Here is an 18,227-nt window from a genome sequence, read left to right as displayed (position 1 = left end):
TTGGACACCAGATGGGGGCCATGTGTGGCCTGATGGCTGGATGGCTTCAAATAGAGTTGGCACATTGCCAACTAGCCTACATGCAAGTGCGGGAAGGCATCCCATGACTGACCGTATTAAGGGTAGATGGAGCATTTCCTGAGGCAGCCCACTCTCAAGTTGTGGGGCCGTTTGGAGCCCCAGATGATCCCGGATGGCTTTGGGCGGGGAACGGAGACTGTAGGTTAGTTGCTCTATTCTATGCCATGGTTCTAACGTGTGGTTGGTGGCCTATTTCGGGTTGACCTCTAGTCGGTCGTTTTGGGTGGATTGGGTCGGTCTCCCAATTGGGTCTAACTGACTACAACTGGTGGCTATATAAGAGTAAGCCCATGAAGCCCATATTTATCACTGGCTATAACAACCCTGATTCCTTAGCATCCAGCCTCTGTCCTCTACTATTTCCAGCATGCCATCAAAGCTTCTCACATAGGAGCGCATGGTTGGGAGGTAGCACCATCTATTGTATCAGTTTTACAGGAATCAAAATTTTGATTCTCCATACTATTTGCTTTTCTCTCTCGCATACATCAAATAGATCAAATCTTCAGTGTTATCTTTGGTGAGCACAGACATTGCATTATTTTCTTACATGAAGATATAGATCAAATCTTCAGTGTTATCTCTGGTGAGTTACATTCAATGGATATTTTGTTAATGGAGAATATGCTATTTCGAATTGGGAAAAAAATTGGAGGGTCTCACAAGGAAGAATCAGAAGTGGCTATCTTATAGAGGACGGTAGATTGGAGAGCATTCATAGAGCCACATTTACAAGAAGGAGATGATGCCCTAATAGGACACACAAATCCACACTACTTTCGGTTTCACATGCATAACAATATTCTAGTGATGCAATGGAAGCACTACTCAGTAGATGGAGATCATTTATGGAGTGAGTCATATGCTTTATTACATGAATAATTCCATTGGAGGAAACTAGATTGGCTCTTGCAAAAAACAAATCACTTGACATAGATGAAATGAAAGGCTTGAAAGCCTTCATTAAACATCTTCAAAGTATGATGCAAAAATATCCTGAGCAATCAACTAAGAATTTGGAGACAATTAAATCAACTGAAGTACGCATCCAATCTTTAGAAAGACAAGAAAACTTAATGAGCATTGAATGCTGTGAATCCTTTTGGCCGGAACAAGCTAGGTCACCAAGTTTTCCTTTGCATATAAATATGTTAGTAGATATGGAGAAAGTAGAGGAATGCCTTTTACCTCGAAAATATTGTGGCAGGAAGGGAGAAAAACCCTTACCAGAGTTCATACGATCTAATGAGATTGAAGAGGGTCTATTTGTTGTAGTTTGGGCATCTGATTTAGGTCTAGAGCTGGATGACCAAGGTGGCCCAATTTGGGTTGCAAAGGTTATTAAGATAGAAAGGGATGATAAGGAAACTCCTATAACATTCACAGCTTTATGGTATGAACCAAAGCCATTGAAAAATCTCCTGAGAAGATATACAATAAAACAATTCTATGAGGGATGCTTGCAAAAGAAATGTGAATGGGTTCCAAATAATGAGGGATTAACAAAGGTGGAAGTCAGTAGCATTATTCATTGCTGGAAATCGAGAACATGAAGTTTTAAAAAGAAGTGTGGATACAATGTTGAGAAATGTATCACAATCCCTGATCCAAGTCATGTCCATATTAAACATCATTTGGCAAGACTTGACCCATCAAGCCCAAATACATTACATGAATTTGATGACTTTGAACGAGATTCAGATGCATAAGATAATGTTTTGTATGCTTTTTTCCATACAAATGGTGTATCTATAGACACCACTAGTAAGATAATGTATTGTATGCTTTGTTTTTCAAAAAAAGGGTGTATCTATACACCACTTATATATTGAACTCAACAAACTCTTTTTTATCAAAAAAATGGTGTATCTATACACCACTTATATGTTGAATTCAACAAACTATTTTTATATGGTGTTGTATTTTCACTTTATAAGCATAGTGTTAAAATTGAACTAGAGTTAGGAGACTACTATTATTATTATTATAGTTATTGGATGGGGGCACCATGCACAAGTTTGGAAATTATAGCTTCATTGAGCCATATTTTTTTGATAAGAGGTCACCACTTGACTTTTTAGCTTAATAAGGCCATATTTGTATATAAGTGACCCATTTAGTGCTCTAAAAAACCCAATTTTTTAGCTCACTAAAGGAAGTTGAGTGGAGAGGATATGCTCCAAAAAGAAGTCCAAACTAGGAGAGAGTCCAAAAATTTTGAATAGTGTGTTTGTGGAAGAAGGCATGTTTTCGAAGGCATGTTTTCTCGAGGGTTAACTCCACAACAGAAGTAGAGATTGGTAAGGAAGGCTTGTCCCTATACTATTGTTGATGACATTCTTTATAAATTGGGAAAAGATAAGGTGCTTCGTCAGGTGGTCCATCCCATGGAGACTAGGAGAATCCTAGAAATGTGTCATGAATGCTCTAGTCATTTTTCTTCGGCGAGCATAGCTAGGAGAATTCTTAATGCAGGTTACTTTTGGCCATGCCTCCATTGACTTTAAGGCTGCATCCTGCTTGTTGCCATCCATAGACTTCCGTCTAATCTCCTCGGCCAACAAGCTACCCACAACATCATCAAATTTCAGTACTCCACCAGGTGCAGAGTTACTGACAGCTGTACGGAAGGTATCCCATGAGGATGGCAATGAACATAAGAGAAATATTGCCTTAGTCTCCGCATCAAAATTCATTTTCTGAGCCTGAAGCTGGCTGAAAATAATATTGAATTCATTCAAGTGAGAAGCAATGGAGACCCCTTCCTTCATTTGCAGCTCAAACAACCTCTTCATGAGGTAAACTTTATTAGAGGCAGTTTCCTTTTCATAAGTGGCACACAATTTCTTCCACAAATCTTCCGTAGTCTGCTCATTTACTACTGTGAAATAAACTGACTCTGCAAGATGAAGTCTAATAGTAGACTTTGCTAATGCATCCAACTCATTCCAATCATCCTCAGACATATTTGCAGGCTTAGCTTCAATCCCTGCCAAGGGTTTAATCTGCTTCTTTTGAATAAGCACATCCCTTATCTGTTCTTTCCACAAAGAAAAGTTTGTCCCATCAAACTTTTTAATGCTGAAAAACTCCTTTTCAGGCATGGAAGAGGATGCCATGATGCAAATAAAGCAAAATCCCAAATGCTAGTGCCTGCAAGAGAGAATCACACCAAATACCAGGTGCACCCAAATGTGTATGCCACAATAGAGTGAAATATCACCAAAACTCAAAACTCAAAGCATCTGACTCATGTGCATATACTATGCATCCATATGAGCAAATCTGGCCCAAAAGAAAATGCCAATAAGTGCCAAATGACTCAAGCATAAACACTGTCCACTGGCATATGCATCAATAATGTCTCATCCAAGAGAGCATAGCACTATCAGTGCGTCACCTGCAATGTGTCAAAGCTGTCCCTCAGCATAAAATAGCATCCATGTGCAAAGCGTCCATAAAAATAGCATCCCACAAGGCAATTTGGGCCTATCAGCGCATCCAACAAGGACCGCAATGCATCCAAATGGCCTATAAATCATCCACTGCAACCCAATGCATACCACGAATGAGCGCACACTGCTCAAACTACAACCAGAGTGATTTGCATAAGGTATGCTCAAGAAATCATAGTCCCACGGTAATGAGCGCTACTGAAAATAGAACCTGAGATGCTTCAAAACATGGGCGCCATTGCATAATCGGACTCAGCAAGAAAATCTGCAAATATCTCTCTTCTGCCAGAACTCCAAAATCCCAACCGATGAATGAGAAATGGGAGTCAACACTTATCCACTGCCATGTGGCATAAATCTAAGGTTTCAAAACCTTAGCATGAAAAATGCATAACAGAGAGACGAAATCGAATACACAGAGATTTATAACTCTGAAAATCCTCCACCGATTCATGCAAGAACTGATAGGTAGGGGTTTTTGGGCGTCCGGAACGCAATGGGATAGACGGTTTTGGAAACCGTGGTCTCAATCACTGGGTCCAACACACGGACTGAAAAACGTTTTTGGAAACAGAGCTATCTGTAAACTCCACCGGAGTGCGAATGATGAGCAACATAGAAGTTTTAGGACCTCCTGAGTCCACCGGAACTGACAGATCTGCAAATGGTTGCTCTAAACTTGAGTTCCAACACCCGGGCAAAAAACGCAGGAACTGACACAGTGACTCAGAAATCCAATGAAATGATCCCAGATTCAAGAATGAAGGTGTTTCCAGGCTCCTGAAGTAATGTGGACACCAAAAGCAAGCAATAGTTGCCTCTACAAGTCAATACGGAGTCTCTGTCATCGAACGGAACAGGGAAAAGCTCAAAAAACGACTTTTTCTTTGAAAGCTCTTAACAGGCTCTCAAAACCACTTCGTAAAGCCAAAATGACTTTTCCAAAGGTTTCTCCAAGGTCTCTGCACACTCGGATGCAAGTAAAGTCATCCACAAAGCTTCCCACAGAGCTTCTCCTTCCTCCCACAAAGCTGCTGAGCTTCAAGCATTCACGCACGCTCAGCTAGATCACCCGGGCTCTGATACCAGTTGAGAGTGCTCTCAACGGAAGCAAGAACGGAAGAAGGAGAGAGAGAGAGACAGAGAGCCACACAAGTTTGGTGGGTGCAGAACCACCCTAATCTTCTTTTTCATTCATTTATATATGTGTTTGAGTATTGTACATAACTGGGGTTAAGGCACAGTGACCTTTAACCCCCACATCCATAAGGATGTATATGAATGGTCTTGAAGTTGTATAGTATGCCAAAAGTTTGGAAGGCGACAGTTGATTCCTGGGCCCTTGAAGCCTATTCCAGCATATGGACCTTTTGAGAGGTGGGGGTTGGACTTTGTCGGACCACTCCCTCGCTCATCTCGGGGAAAGCATTATTAATTGGTGGCCATAGATTATGCGACTCAATGGGTAGAGGCCGAGGCACGGTGATACCTGAACGCACCAATGAGTATCACCTCAAATTCTTCTGTGCTCGACCACCTTGAGGACAGAAGACCCTCTCTGTCATTAGAGAGGATCTGCTGGGGGGGAAAGATGCGATGCCAAAAATTGATATTTTTTATTTAGCATTGGCATTGTTTTCTTTATGTTTGATAAGTGTTTTAGTATCAAGTGATACCCTAGCGGCTCTCACTTATTTCTATTTTTTAAGATATTGTATGGAATTGAGAGGATGAGTGGAATGGATCATTGTAGATACCATGTGTATGAATGATAAATACCTTGGTATGGGGTGAGAGTTATTTGTGTATGGGATATTATGGGGTTTTTTAGAAAATAGGAAGAGAGTCATATAAAGATGTGGGTCTCATGTCCATGTGCTCCACACCTCATTGGAAAGAAACTCCTTTTCTTTTCAACAAGTTCATGGGATGCACTATCTTTTGTGAAATCATCACAAATGCGTTTATAATACTTGCTCTTTCCTAGAATTCTGCGAACACCAGTGACACTCTCAGGACTTGGCAATGCCATGATTGCTTAAACCTTGTGAAAATCCATTTGCAAGCCTTCTTTAGACCAAGGATAGTTGTACTTATATATTAGTATAAAATATTGGCGAAAGTTTATCAAGCTAGTTTTTTTAGTTTCACAATATTTGTAGAACATATTACAATTTTATATATTTTCTTTTAAATTTTAAAGAAAATTTTGTAAATCCTGGCGAAACTTTAATTTCTTTGTCATAAAAGTTTCAAATCTTGGCGAATTCTTCAAACCTTTATTTTTATCAAGGCATGCAAATTTCAACACCAATATAAAAGTTTCACTTCTTAATGAAACTAATAGGAAAAGATCATCCATGCTTTAGACAAAATATGCCCCAATTAGGTTGCATGGCCTATGTTCATGTGCCAGATGAGTTGAGATCCAAGTTGGATCCAAAAGCTTCATCTTTATTGGTTATTCTCTGCAGCAGAAAGGTATAGATGCTATAACCCTTCTACTCGTAAGTTTATAGTGAGCAAAGATGTTTTTGATGAGATGAACAGGTTGTTGAGAGTTGTGGTGCCATAAGCACATGTAGAGCAAAGGTATGAGCAAAGGGTAAGCTGCCACATGGCATAGAGGAGATATCCCACATGTGAGCAAGCAAAATGGATGTAAGTACCCTCACCTATAAAAGGGAGGTTCATTTGAAGTAATATCAATCAAGCACTTTGCACTATCTCAAGATTCTCTTTATGAGTCCAAGCTAATCTATCTTGGAACCTAATTGACTTGAGATACATGTCATGAGCACTCTCTTCATCATGTTTCCACATAGGTTTCATCCACCTTAGAGCGTTCTATAGATCCTGAGGCACACATGTTTTGTCATGGTATCAGAGCATAGGTTCTGCTCTCCTAGTTTAGCTCATTAGTAGTTCACTAGGATTGCTTCCATTCCTAGATTAGTTGTAAGCATACCTTAGAAGCTCATGAGTTCTCCTAGGTTAGTTTTAGTTTTAGATTGAAAACAAATTTCCGTCCCTAGAGAGAGAAAAGTTCCGTCCATTGTTTCCTTCCATTGCATTTGAGAATTCCGTTCATTGCATTTCTTATGTGAGAGAGATAGCTTCACTTGAGAGAGAGAGAGATAGCTTCACTTGAGAGAGAGAGATATCGCTTCATTGAGAGAGAGAGACAAATTCATGTTCATGCCTCTTGAGTGATTGTTCATGTTAGAGATTTACTGAGAGATCCTCGTGTTTGAGAGAGATTTGAGAGAAGATTTTGAGAGGGAGAGAGAGCCCAAAGCTCTACCTACACCCATCTCCAAGCAAATGCCTCTCCAAAAAGTACTGAACGGCGGGCGACAGCAAACTAGCCCAAGCTCAAAAACACAGAAGGCAGCGCTAAGAACTCCTCGACGGCCTCATGGGACTGCATTCTTGCAATGACCATCTAAGTGCTTTCGTCTACGCCATAGCTCGACGAGCAGTGCCAACCTTACAACGATATTCTGCTCAGCCTTCCTTAGACGAGCCGCTCCAAGCACACGGGCAGCACAGTGCTCCAAACAGCATGCTCCTTGAGCAGCGAAGGCACCTCAAACAGCTTCTCACCGAGGTCCATCTCAGCAACCAGCATCGGCCCTTCAGCTACATCAAGCAACACAAGCCAGCCCACTACCTCGACTGAATGAAAGATTCGCCAGCAGCGATGCCCGTGGCTCGTAGCCCCTCAACGAGCCTGCATGAATGCCACTCCAGAGCTGATGCCTCCAACGCAACCCAAGCCTTCTTAGCTCCAAGACGACCGATAGCCTATAGAGCCAACGCCAGACGGCTCCGTCAAACGACGAATCTTCAACAATAGCGGTTGCAACAATTAAGACAAAGAAGATATATAGTTTGTGATGCTCAATCCACCAGCGACTCACGGTAGCTCCGCCTCGGCCGACCAGCTCTGCAGCATCTGCATCGTCGCCGTCGTCGCCTCAAAGTTTTTCTAAGGTGTAACCATAAGCCACGTGGCAGATAAGGTCTAACTGTGGTTAAGGTCAACCTTGCTTAAGTTTATGATTAGGTGCAGTTAATTAGACCATGGTCAAGTTTTCTTTAACTTGAGTTAACTCAGTCTGGTTAGAAGAGTGCCACATGGCATAGTGCCACCCAAGCACAGCCTCTTGTTAAGCACAGTATTGAATTCAGCATGTGAATCCCTGTGCCACATCATCAAAGGCCCTCTTCTTCACAAAAGCTTCAACAAGCCATAACTTGCAATCCAGGAAGAATTTGGCCACGCTCCAAAAAGGAAAAGTGATCGTCTTTTCAAGCTCTACGCGCCTGTTAGATCAGAATCATTGTATGCAATTAGACACTGCCAATATTAAAAGAAATCAATTGGTAAGACCTTTGCAACAAATGGAAAAGCAAAGCATGAATGCAAACATCGATGTAAAAAGAATGCCAAAAGCACAAGTGCATGAGATGACCATAGCAGGAAGCATGGCATCCACACATAAAGCATCAAGGCACATGGAAGAACAAAGCATCATGCACCAAGCAAAGAAGCAAACGAGTCGTCATCAAGCCATGAGCCAAAAGATGACATAAATGGAATGTATTGAGAAAAGCAAAAACCTTGCCAACCTTGCCTATTATGTTTTGTAATCAAACCTGACCACCTGAGAGTAGCTATGAAAGCACCCAGGGGAGGTATTGACATGTAAAAGCCACACTTGACCACCTTAAGTAGCAATGTATGCACTAAGGGGAGGTGATGGATTTGTAACTCACATCTGACCACCTTGTAGTAGCCAAAGGATCATGGCACCAAGGGGAGGTGTTGAGAGTCGTGGTGCCATAAGCACATGTAGAGCAAAGGTATGAGCAAAGGGTAAGCTGCCACATGGCATAGAGGAGATATCCCACATGTGAGCAAGCAAAATGGATGTAAGTACCCTCACCTATAAAAGGGAGGTTCATTTGAAGTAATATCAATCAAGCACTTTGCACTATCTCAAGATTCTCTTTATGAGTCCAAGCTAATCTATCTTGGAACCTAATTGACTTGAGATACATGTCATGAGCACTCTCTTCATCATGTTTCCACATAGGTTTCATCCACCTTAGAGCGTTCTATAGATCCTGAGGCACACATGTTTTGTCACAGGTGGTATAAACCAGTAAATGTGATTGATGATGTAGATGCACAAAATGGTAATGTTGCACATAATTCATAGCAGCAATCACAAAATATTAGTGGACATGTAGTGTCCTCTAGCAGTGGTTCACATACTTTGCCATGGATATGTAGATTAAGATCAAGAGGATCTCCTCAAAGCAATGTAGATAATGGTATGCAAGTATCATGAAAAGGAAAAGAGAAAGTAGATCAGCCCATGGTTGATGTGAATGCAGGTAACTCTTATGTGGATGGTGAATCCAGTGGCTCAGAATAGAGCCTTTATGATGAGTTGGGTATTCCTTCTGTTGTTACACCTGGAGTAAGGAAGACAAGGGATGTTTTGAAAGCATCTGGGTACGTAGTGAGCCTATTTTGCACAGGTCTACCAGAGCTAGGTATCTAGTGGATAGGCTGAAATATGATGGATTTATAGCCAATCACTATGCCTATATGGTCAAAGTGATACATGAACCAGAACCCACTTCTTTTGAGCAAGCCATGGGAAAAGAAAAATGGGAGAAAGCCATGGATGAAGAAATGGATGCCTTGGAAGCAAATGCTACATGGGAATTGGTGCCTTTGCCTAAAGACAAGAATGCAATTGGCTGCAAGTGGGTTTATAAGGTGAAGCACAATGCAGATGGTTCTGTGAACAGATATAAGTCAAGATTAGTTATCAAGGGGTATGCACAGACATATGGAATTGATTATAAAGAAATGTTCAGTCCAATTGCAAGGATGGCAACCATAAGAGTAGCCATTGCTATGGTTGCATCAAAGGGATGGTCTTTACATCATATGGATGTAAAGAATGCTTTCTTGCATGGTGATTTGCAAGAAGAGGTCTATATGGAGCAACCACCAGGTTATGTTCATGCTGTTCATCGTGAGTTTTTTTGCAGGTTGAAGAAAGCCTTGTATGGCTTGAAGCAAGCACCCAGAGCATGGTCTGACAAGATAGGACAATATCTTGTCACTATTGGTTTTCAGATTTCCAAGGCAGATTTCTCACTTTATGTGAGAAAAACACAAAAAGGCATTATGCTGCTTGTCAGTTATGTTGATGATTTGATCATCACAGGTGATAGTGATGAAGATATCCTTCATGTGAAAATGCTATTGAAGTAGAAGTTTGAAATGAAGGATTTGGGAGAGCTGCATTACTTCTTGGGCATTGAGGTGATTACATTCACAAGTGGTTTATGGCTCTTGTAGAGGTAGTATGGATTAGACATGCTGTCCAAATATGGGATGACAGGCTGTAAGCCTATTTCAGTTCCTTTGGAGCAGAATGTGAAGTTGAGATGTAGGTGAGCTTCTGGAAGACCCTACTATGTACAGACGCATAGTAGGAAGTTTGATTTATATGACTATTACCAGGCCAGATTTGAGCGATGCTGTTGGGTTGGTAAGTCAGTTTATGCAGGTTCCAAGGAAACTGCATTTGGATGTGGCTAGATGCATAATGAGGTATGTGAAGTCCACATTGTAGTATAGACTATTTTATGAGACTGGGGTTTAGATACAGTTGCATGGATACACTGATGCTGATTGGGCTAGTAGTATTTCTAATAGACGATCTACCAGTGGATATGTGTTCTCTTTTGGGAGTGCTGCAGTCACTTGGAGTAGCAAGAAATAGCCTACAGTTGCCTTGTCAAGAACAGAGGCTGAGTACAGGGGTGCAGCAATGGCTGCATGTGAGGTAGCTTGGTTGCATAAGCTACTTTATGATATGCATTAGTCTACAGATGGGCTAGTTGTCATTTATTGTGACAACATGAGCAGTATACACTTGGAAAATAACCCAGTCTATCATGCTAGAACAAATCACATTGTTATCACTACGTGCGGGAGAAGGTTCTAGTAGGTTTTATTGATCTAGTTTATGTCAGCATAGAGGGAGTGTTGAGATATCGAGCTCCACTTGTGATATGCTAGGGTGACGGTTGTGCATTTATATCACCAACCTGTTAGATGTAGATGAGGTTGGTACACTGCCCATGAATAATAGTTGGATGACAGCTATCTTTATGTACTCTAGTTAGTGGCTCAGTTAGTATGCCACCTTAGTTAGCTGAGTTTGGTTTGAGACCCACATATAGGGTTCACCTATTCTTATGTACTAAGAGAGTTCTTTTGGCTTTCACAACTAAGAAGAGGAAAACTGTTTTCAGCCTCCAACTTTGTGTATATTCCCCCATTGTGTATGTGAGAAAGCTACAAGTGAGACTCTTTCCTTCTCTCCCACTCTCTTCACAGTTTTCTGGCTTCAACTCAATCTTGTGCTCCATAAGAGAGACTGGTCAAACCTTGGGAATAGCTTGTTGCAAAGAGATATGGGAAATCATCTAGCATATCCAAGTACTCGAGCTTCTCACTACCTGATAGAGAATCACCAAGAAGCTCTTCATTGCATTGGCATCATTTAGTGTGCTCCACATCCTCCACATGAAGCTCTTCATTGCGTTGCGTCGTTTAGTGTGCTCCACATCCTCCACATGGAGTGTCTCTACAAGATCCTCTTGTACCACCACCTTGTGCCCTCCTGACTCATCTCGATGAGCACAAAGACAAAGACCAAAGGCCAATCCTTCCATCTCACCCTTTGATCTGGACTCCTCGGAGCTACACCCTGTCTCTTCTTCTTCATCAGTTAAGTCAGAGCTCTAACTCTCTGATGTTGAAGACTCCTCCTTCTTGACAACTTCGTTTTTGCAACTTCTAATGTTGTAGCGCACCTTCTTATTATTTCCCTACAAGATCAATTCTCCAATATCCCACTTTTGAATAGCCTTTACCTTGCGTAGCCAAGGCCTTCCCAAAATCAATGAATAGGCACGTGCATCTACTTGGTAGGGATCACCTGAAAATTAGTCGGCACAAAAATTCCACATACATCTACTTCTAGATACTTCTTAACTCCCAAGGTCTTTACCTTAGCATTGTTAGCCAATTTGATATAATAAGGACAGGTAGTACTAGAGTATTTTAAATCAACATCTATCATGGTCTTCTCACTCATAACATTAATCGATGCACCTCCATCAATGTAAACATTAGAAATCACTTGACCATCAATGATCGCATCAACCACAGGTACATCATCACCAACATCTATATAATCTACCTTTTGAACAATAGGAATGGAATTTTTCTTCTTTTTCTTCTTTGACACTCTTGTGCTTGCTTTCCCCATTCTTTCCATTGTTTTGGAGATAAAGCTAGTAATTGACCAAAGGTGATATGAGCTTCCTTTTCTTTAAGGTCGAACAACAAGTCATACCTTCCAATGCCTTGTCCTAAAGGAAAGTCTGACTAGCTAATTCTCTGTTTAGATGCCTTCTTTTTCTTACTACGGCGTTCCTCTTCCTGATGTTTCTCATCTACTTCTTCCTTGCTTTCTTCTTCTTCTTTTGCTTTACCACGCCCCCGTTTAGCCATCATTACCTCTCTTTCCTCATCCCCTAAAGAAGCTTCTAATAAGGATACTTGTTTTTCTTCTTTCTTTCCCAATCTAGGACACTCAGGGCAATAGTGACCTTTTTCATTACTTTCATAGCAAGTGACCCCACTCTTATCTCAAGGCCTATCCTCACTCTTTGGTGCTCTAGGTTGTCGTGCATTAACCAAATGCAATTTCAAATCAGCAAACTCTGCCATCAATTGGGAGATATTATGATCTAACTCAGAGGACTTTGGTACATGAGGAGTTCCCATTACCTCCACCTTAGGAGTTGAAGTTGTTGAAGACACAAAACAGGATTCGATCTTTAGAGAAGCTTCTTTCTTAGTCGCAATGCGAAGTGCCTCCACGTATGTTGTTGGATCTTTACTCATTACTTTTGAGCGAAGAGGAGGCTCCAAAGCCATAACAAATTTGCTCATCTTTAAGTGCTCCATCCTTATGAGACTTTGAGGGGCCGATGATGTAGATGCCATAGCTTGCAAAGATGCCCTTTCATACTTTGTCCATAAAGTTTCATATTGGATTGCCAATGCAGAGACCATCTCACCCTCTCCTTGATAGAACCGGTCCAACTGCAACATCAAAGCATTTGGCATTTCCACTACCCCAAATCTCTGCTTCATTACAGCCACCACTTGGTCCCAGTCCTCCTTGGTAGAGTCCACAAGGCCTCATGCCAACTCAAAGCTACACCTTCAAGAAAATCAGGCAAAATCTCTGCCCGATCCTTCATGGACCATCTAGAAAGCCGGAATCCTTGAACAAAATCCCAAAGATAAGACTTCGGGTGTTCCCCTTGGGTCCCTTCAAACACTAGAATCTTCACCATGATGAAACACAATAAGGAAATAACAAGATCCAAATAATATCCCAAATAAGATCCTAACAAGATCCCACAGAGCCTTAGTATACCAAGACCAACTTATTGTGCATAACCACTTGTTGAAAACCCTCCACAATGTGATCCTCAACAAAATCTTAAAAAATAAGTGACCAACTAGCACCATGAAAACATTGTGTATACATGCATTCAAGAATCACCCTTGTCACAATTGGAAGTGCACATAACAGCTTCAAGATATTGTACTCTTCATCATTTGCATAGCAAAAGAAGTTGAAAGCATTGAGAATCACCACTCCATTGTTATAGTCAAAAACTACCCAAAGACTCAACTCTTCTTCACACCAAGCTACCAATGCATGAAAGAATCCCCAATATATCCTTGTGCCTACAACTGGCATTGTCAATTCACCAACATATTCAAGAGTAATAAAGGATAGCTTGAGCATCACCTTCACAATCTTCTAGTTCTCTTAAACAGACCGCAATCTCTTCTAACAGAGTTCTTCCAGGAATCTTCTTTATCACATCAGAAAACACATGCCTATACTAGGCATAACATTCAACCAAGACCATTTAGTAAGGTGGGATGAATCCAATACCAAACGTACCTAGTGTCTACACCAAAAGATGTCACATGATGTTGGGGGTAATAAACTTCACGCATCTCTTCACTTCCTACTACTTTTGAACTGAGTGACAATGATATTTATCACTGAGAAAGGGACATTAAAAAGGAGCTTTTATGCCAAGATACCACTTCCCTTGGATGATAATGAAGATGGTAACATCCCAAATGATGTTGTACTCAAGCATAGGGAGAAGGAAAGGATCAACAAAGGCCATAATCTCAGCAAGCTGGTATACGCCAAAGAGAAGAGTGATATGTTGTTGAAAGAATATCTTGCGCCTCAACATGACATGAACTAATATATATCGAGGAGTTTTAAGGGGCTGATTGGGTTGGATGGGTAGGTTCCAAGGAAACATTGCACCTCCTTCATAGATACCTTTACAATTAGCTCAAAACACTCTGCAAATTATTATTAGACACAAAGGCCTATAACTTTCAATAAAGACATGATATAAAAGATTCAAACACAAAATTGATGTGCCTTGAGATGGGCTTCACGTTGATATATGTTTCGTAAGAAACAGAGAAGCGGCCAGAAAGTTATGGGCGGTTTACTAGACAGGGGTAAAAACTATCATGAAAATAGACTGTCAGACACAGAGACTCATAACTTTTTATAGTAGCATTTGATTCAAGGTCTAATCACATAAAGACATGCACCTTGAAGAGAGATTTTCATTGATATAAGTTTCATCGAAATTGAACTACCGAGCAGAAAGTTATGAGCAAACACTAACAGGGGGTCAAACTGTCATAAAAACTACCCTCCACCCATGCTAATTTCGCCTGAGCAAGATGCTTCCTCAAGACTCCACCTTCATCAATGATCCACCACTCATAGATTTCTCCTAGAAGAGGGTAAGTAACTCCCTTGGTGGCTTGAGAAATGGATGGACCATGTGTGTGCAATGAGCAGCTGAATAGAACTTTTAAGGCTTTGAAAGAAAGAAAAGGGAAGAGAGACTCAAGAGAGGGAATACAAAGTGATCTTCATTGTCAATAGAGTGAGACTCCACTCTAATGCAACTCAAAATACTACAAACACAAGGGAGAAGAAGAGGTTTTATAAGTACAAGAAGGAGCAGAATCTCCAAGACTACTCATAGAGAGAGAATAAACTAGAGAGAGATGGACTCAAGAGTCTACATAATAGAATATCTACAAGAGGGAGAGAAGGCTCATGGAAGAGGCTTGAGGAGACTAGAGCTACAGCAACATGAGGCCTAATGGTGGAAGAGATGATGAACAAGGGAGAGGAGGGCTCCTTTTATAGAGATTTTATCACCCTCCTTCACCCATTTACAATTGTTGCCCGTAGATTCTTTTCCCCATCAATCACATAAACCCATATGTCACCATCCATGTCCTTTTTGGCTACTCTTGCCATGTGTCCCATCAAAAGATGCTCAAGACTCTTAAAATATTGAGAAAGTCAAGAGTCTCCCCACATGGAGTCCATAGGGACTCTCTCTTTTCCATATGTCCACATCCTCCTTATTCCACATAGGAATTCTAGAAGGATTCCTCTTGACTCCACACTCCTCCACATGCCTTCCACACGCTTGGCATGTGGCCTCTCTTATATTATTGGAACACATGGACATGAGCCCAGCTTTTTATATGACTCACTCTTCCTATTTTCTAAAAACCCCATAATATCCCATACACAAATAACTCACCCCATACCAAGGTATTTATCATTCATACACATGGTATTTGCAATGATCCATTCCACTCATCCTCTCAATCCCATACAATATCTTAGAAAACAGAAATAAGTGAGAGCCGCTAGGCTATCACTTGATACTCAAACTCTTATCAAACATAGAGAAAAACAATACCAATGCCAAATAAAAAAATATCAAATTTTGGCATCATAGTATCTATGAAGAAGGTGCAATGTTTCCTCAGAACCTACCCATCCGACCCAATTAGCCCCTTCAAACTCCTCGATATAGATCAGTTCATGTCATGTTGAGCCGCAAGATCTTTTTTCAACAACATATCGCTCTTCTCTTTGGCACAGACCGCCGGCTTACTGAGATTATGGCCTCCCCTGATCCTTTCCTTCTCCCTATGGGATAATTTCTTGGTCATCGGAGCCAATATCATAATAATTCAATGGAACGAGGGGGGAGGAGTGGTGGCACATACACCCAGCTTTGCTAGTAGCCCAATCTAGCATAGGCAGTCATATACATCTTTGTCTAGCCATGATGTGCGATTAGATGGTTGCCATGGGAGAATTTCTCAGTCGTTAGAGCCAATATCATAATAATTCAATGGGATGAGGGGAGAGGTGCAGTGGCACATACACCTAGCTTTGCTAGTAGCCCAGCCTAGTGTAGGTGGTCATATACATCATCATCTAGCCATGATGTGCGATTAGATGGTTGCCATGGGAGAATTTCTCGGTCATCAAAAAATTCTAACAGATTGATATGTCCTTACAGTCTATCTCAAGATTAATGCTAATCTGAGCGTGCGAGTTAGATGGACCCTCATGAAAAGTCATTGTTACTACAGTCTGATTCTGAGTCTGATTCTGACTCAATGCTAATCTGGGAGGCCTGTGAACTAGATGGCCTCTCATGCAAAGTCATTGTTATTATAGTCAACTGAAGAAAGGAAATATCAAAACAAGACATCAGATTAGCATTGAGTTGGTTCATTAGGCTGTAATAACAATAGTTCTCATCTTAACCTATTGTTATTACAGCTTGATACACCGACTGAATGCTAATCTAAGCTTGTGAACTCGATGGTCCCCCATGCAAAGTTATTGTTATTATAGTTTGATTCTGGCTCAGTGCTAATCTGAGCCTGTGAATTAGATGGTCCCTCATGCACAATCATTGTTATTACAGTTTGATTCTACATCAATGCTAATCTAAACCTATGAATTAGTCCAGTCCCTCATGCATGGTCATTGCCACTAAAACAATCTTGATCGTTGTTTGGGATTAGTATACTATTTGGGATTTATATTTTTCCTTATTTGGGATTTATTGATTAGGATTTACTGAAACAAGCACCGTGGCTGATTGGGATTTACTAAAGATTATATTTTATGGGGTTGCAGTTAATCCTAAACCAACAAAAATGCATTTCATTGCCAGTGCCTACCTCCTCTACCCCATGCCTACCTCCTCTGGCCTTAACTATCATACAACTAACCTATCACATTCTTCAATGTAATGTGTGGGGAATCTATCGGTACACGGGTTTTCAAACATGGAAAAGATCTCACTGGATTACATCATTGAGCATGTCAAGATGGCTTGATTTGATAGATTAGAATATGTGAACAATTACATCTTGGATAGCAGGAGAGCAAACTAGTTTGAAAACCCGACAGGTCTCGAGTGAAGGAACAGCGGAGGAATAGAGATGGAAAGCCACAGAGGCAAAGACATTTTTCCTTCCGCTTGTCTTGAGCTTGATGAAGCCATTTCACAAGGGGTCCCTCGACAACCCGAGATTGCGGTAAATGAGATTGATTGCTTGGAGGAGGAACATAGAGTTCCCAAGAGTGTCATTCACAAGATGGTCATATTGCATGAGGAACTATGGGAAGGCCTTCAATACTATAAGAACCCACAGTTTGCCAAGTATGTTGCTGAAGGCTCCCACTGTGCAAAGTGTCAAGCCTACGTCCTGTAATCCTTGAGTAGATATAAAGTCCTTCAAAGATCTCGGACTTTATCTCTTAGAATCTTGGATATATATTACCCGAGAATTTTTTAGGGACTGACCACCCCTCTAATATAGTCATCTTTTCAATAGAACTTGAGTTAAGTAGTAAATTGTCTTCTTTGAAAAAAAAAAAGTAGATTGTCTTTGTATTTATCCATACTTAGATATGATGGTGGTCTCTTTTCAAAATGTAGAAGAGTAAAACTTGGTTGTATACTACCTGGGTATATAACTTTAGGGGCTAACTATACATTTGGCTTTTCTATATAACTTCAGTTTTAAAGCAATAATTTGCCATTTATACATCCTTGGATACGATTGCTTCACTCAGTTGGATGTTATAATTTGAAAATGTTGCATTTAGTTTGGTTCAAAGGTTCTATTTTCTTATCACTTCTCCACTCATGACATGCGATTAGATGGTAATTCTAATCGTGTGAGATGTTCTTACAGTCTATCTCAGCTTAATGCTATTTTGAGGTAGAGTCATGCTCTTGTTAGGTTTCTTCCCAGCGTATTGATTGCCACACTAGCATAATGATGAGACACAACTTGTTAGAAGTTGTGTTAGAACTTGCTAGCATAATCATTCAAAACATCATGAAGAGATCGACGCTTGGCACTCCAAGCCTTTACTCCACTAGCATATAGCGAGTTTGAACACCATGCAAAAGTTAATAGGAATATATAATGACATACCTTTACTAGGCTAATAACATTAGTATATGACACATGGTGATCGTGGAATAGTGGGATCATTGCATTGGTTTTTGTGCACCACCACCGGATTGTCTTACAGTTCTACAACCACCATGCTTGTTCAACAAGAGAGCTATTTTAGCATTTTAAGGCTATTTAAATCTAGTGTGGTAGTCATG

Source organism: Dipteris shenzhenensis, chromosome 6, assembly GCF_047967505.1.
Source record: "Dipteris shenzhenensis isolate YYH24624 ecotype China chromosome 6, Dip_SZ_1.0, whole genome shotgun sequence".
In the NCBI taxonomy this organism is placed as follows: domain Eukaryota; kingdom Viridiplantae; phylum Streptophyta; class Polypodiopsida; order Gleicheniales; family Dipteridaceae; genus Dipteris; species Dipteris shenzhenensis.
Note: the sequence above shows the minus strand (reverse complement) of the source record.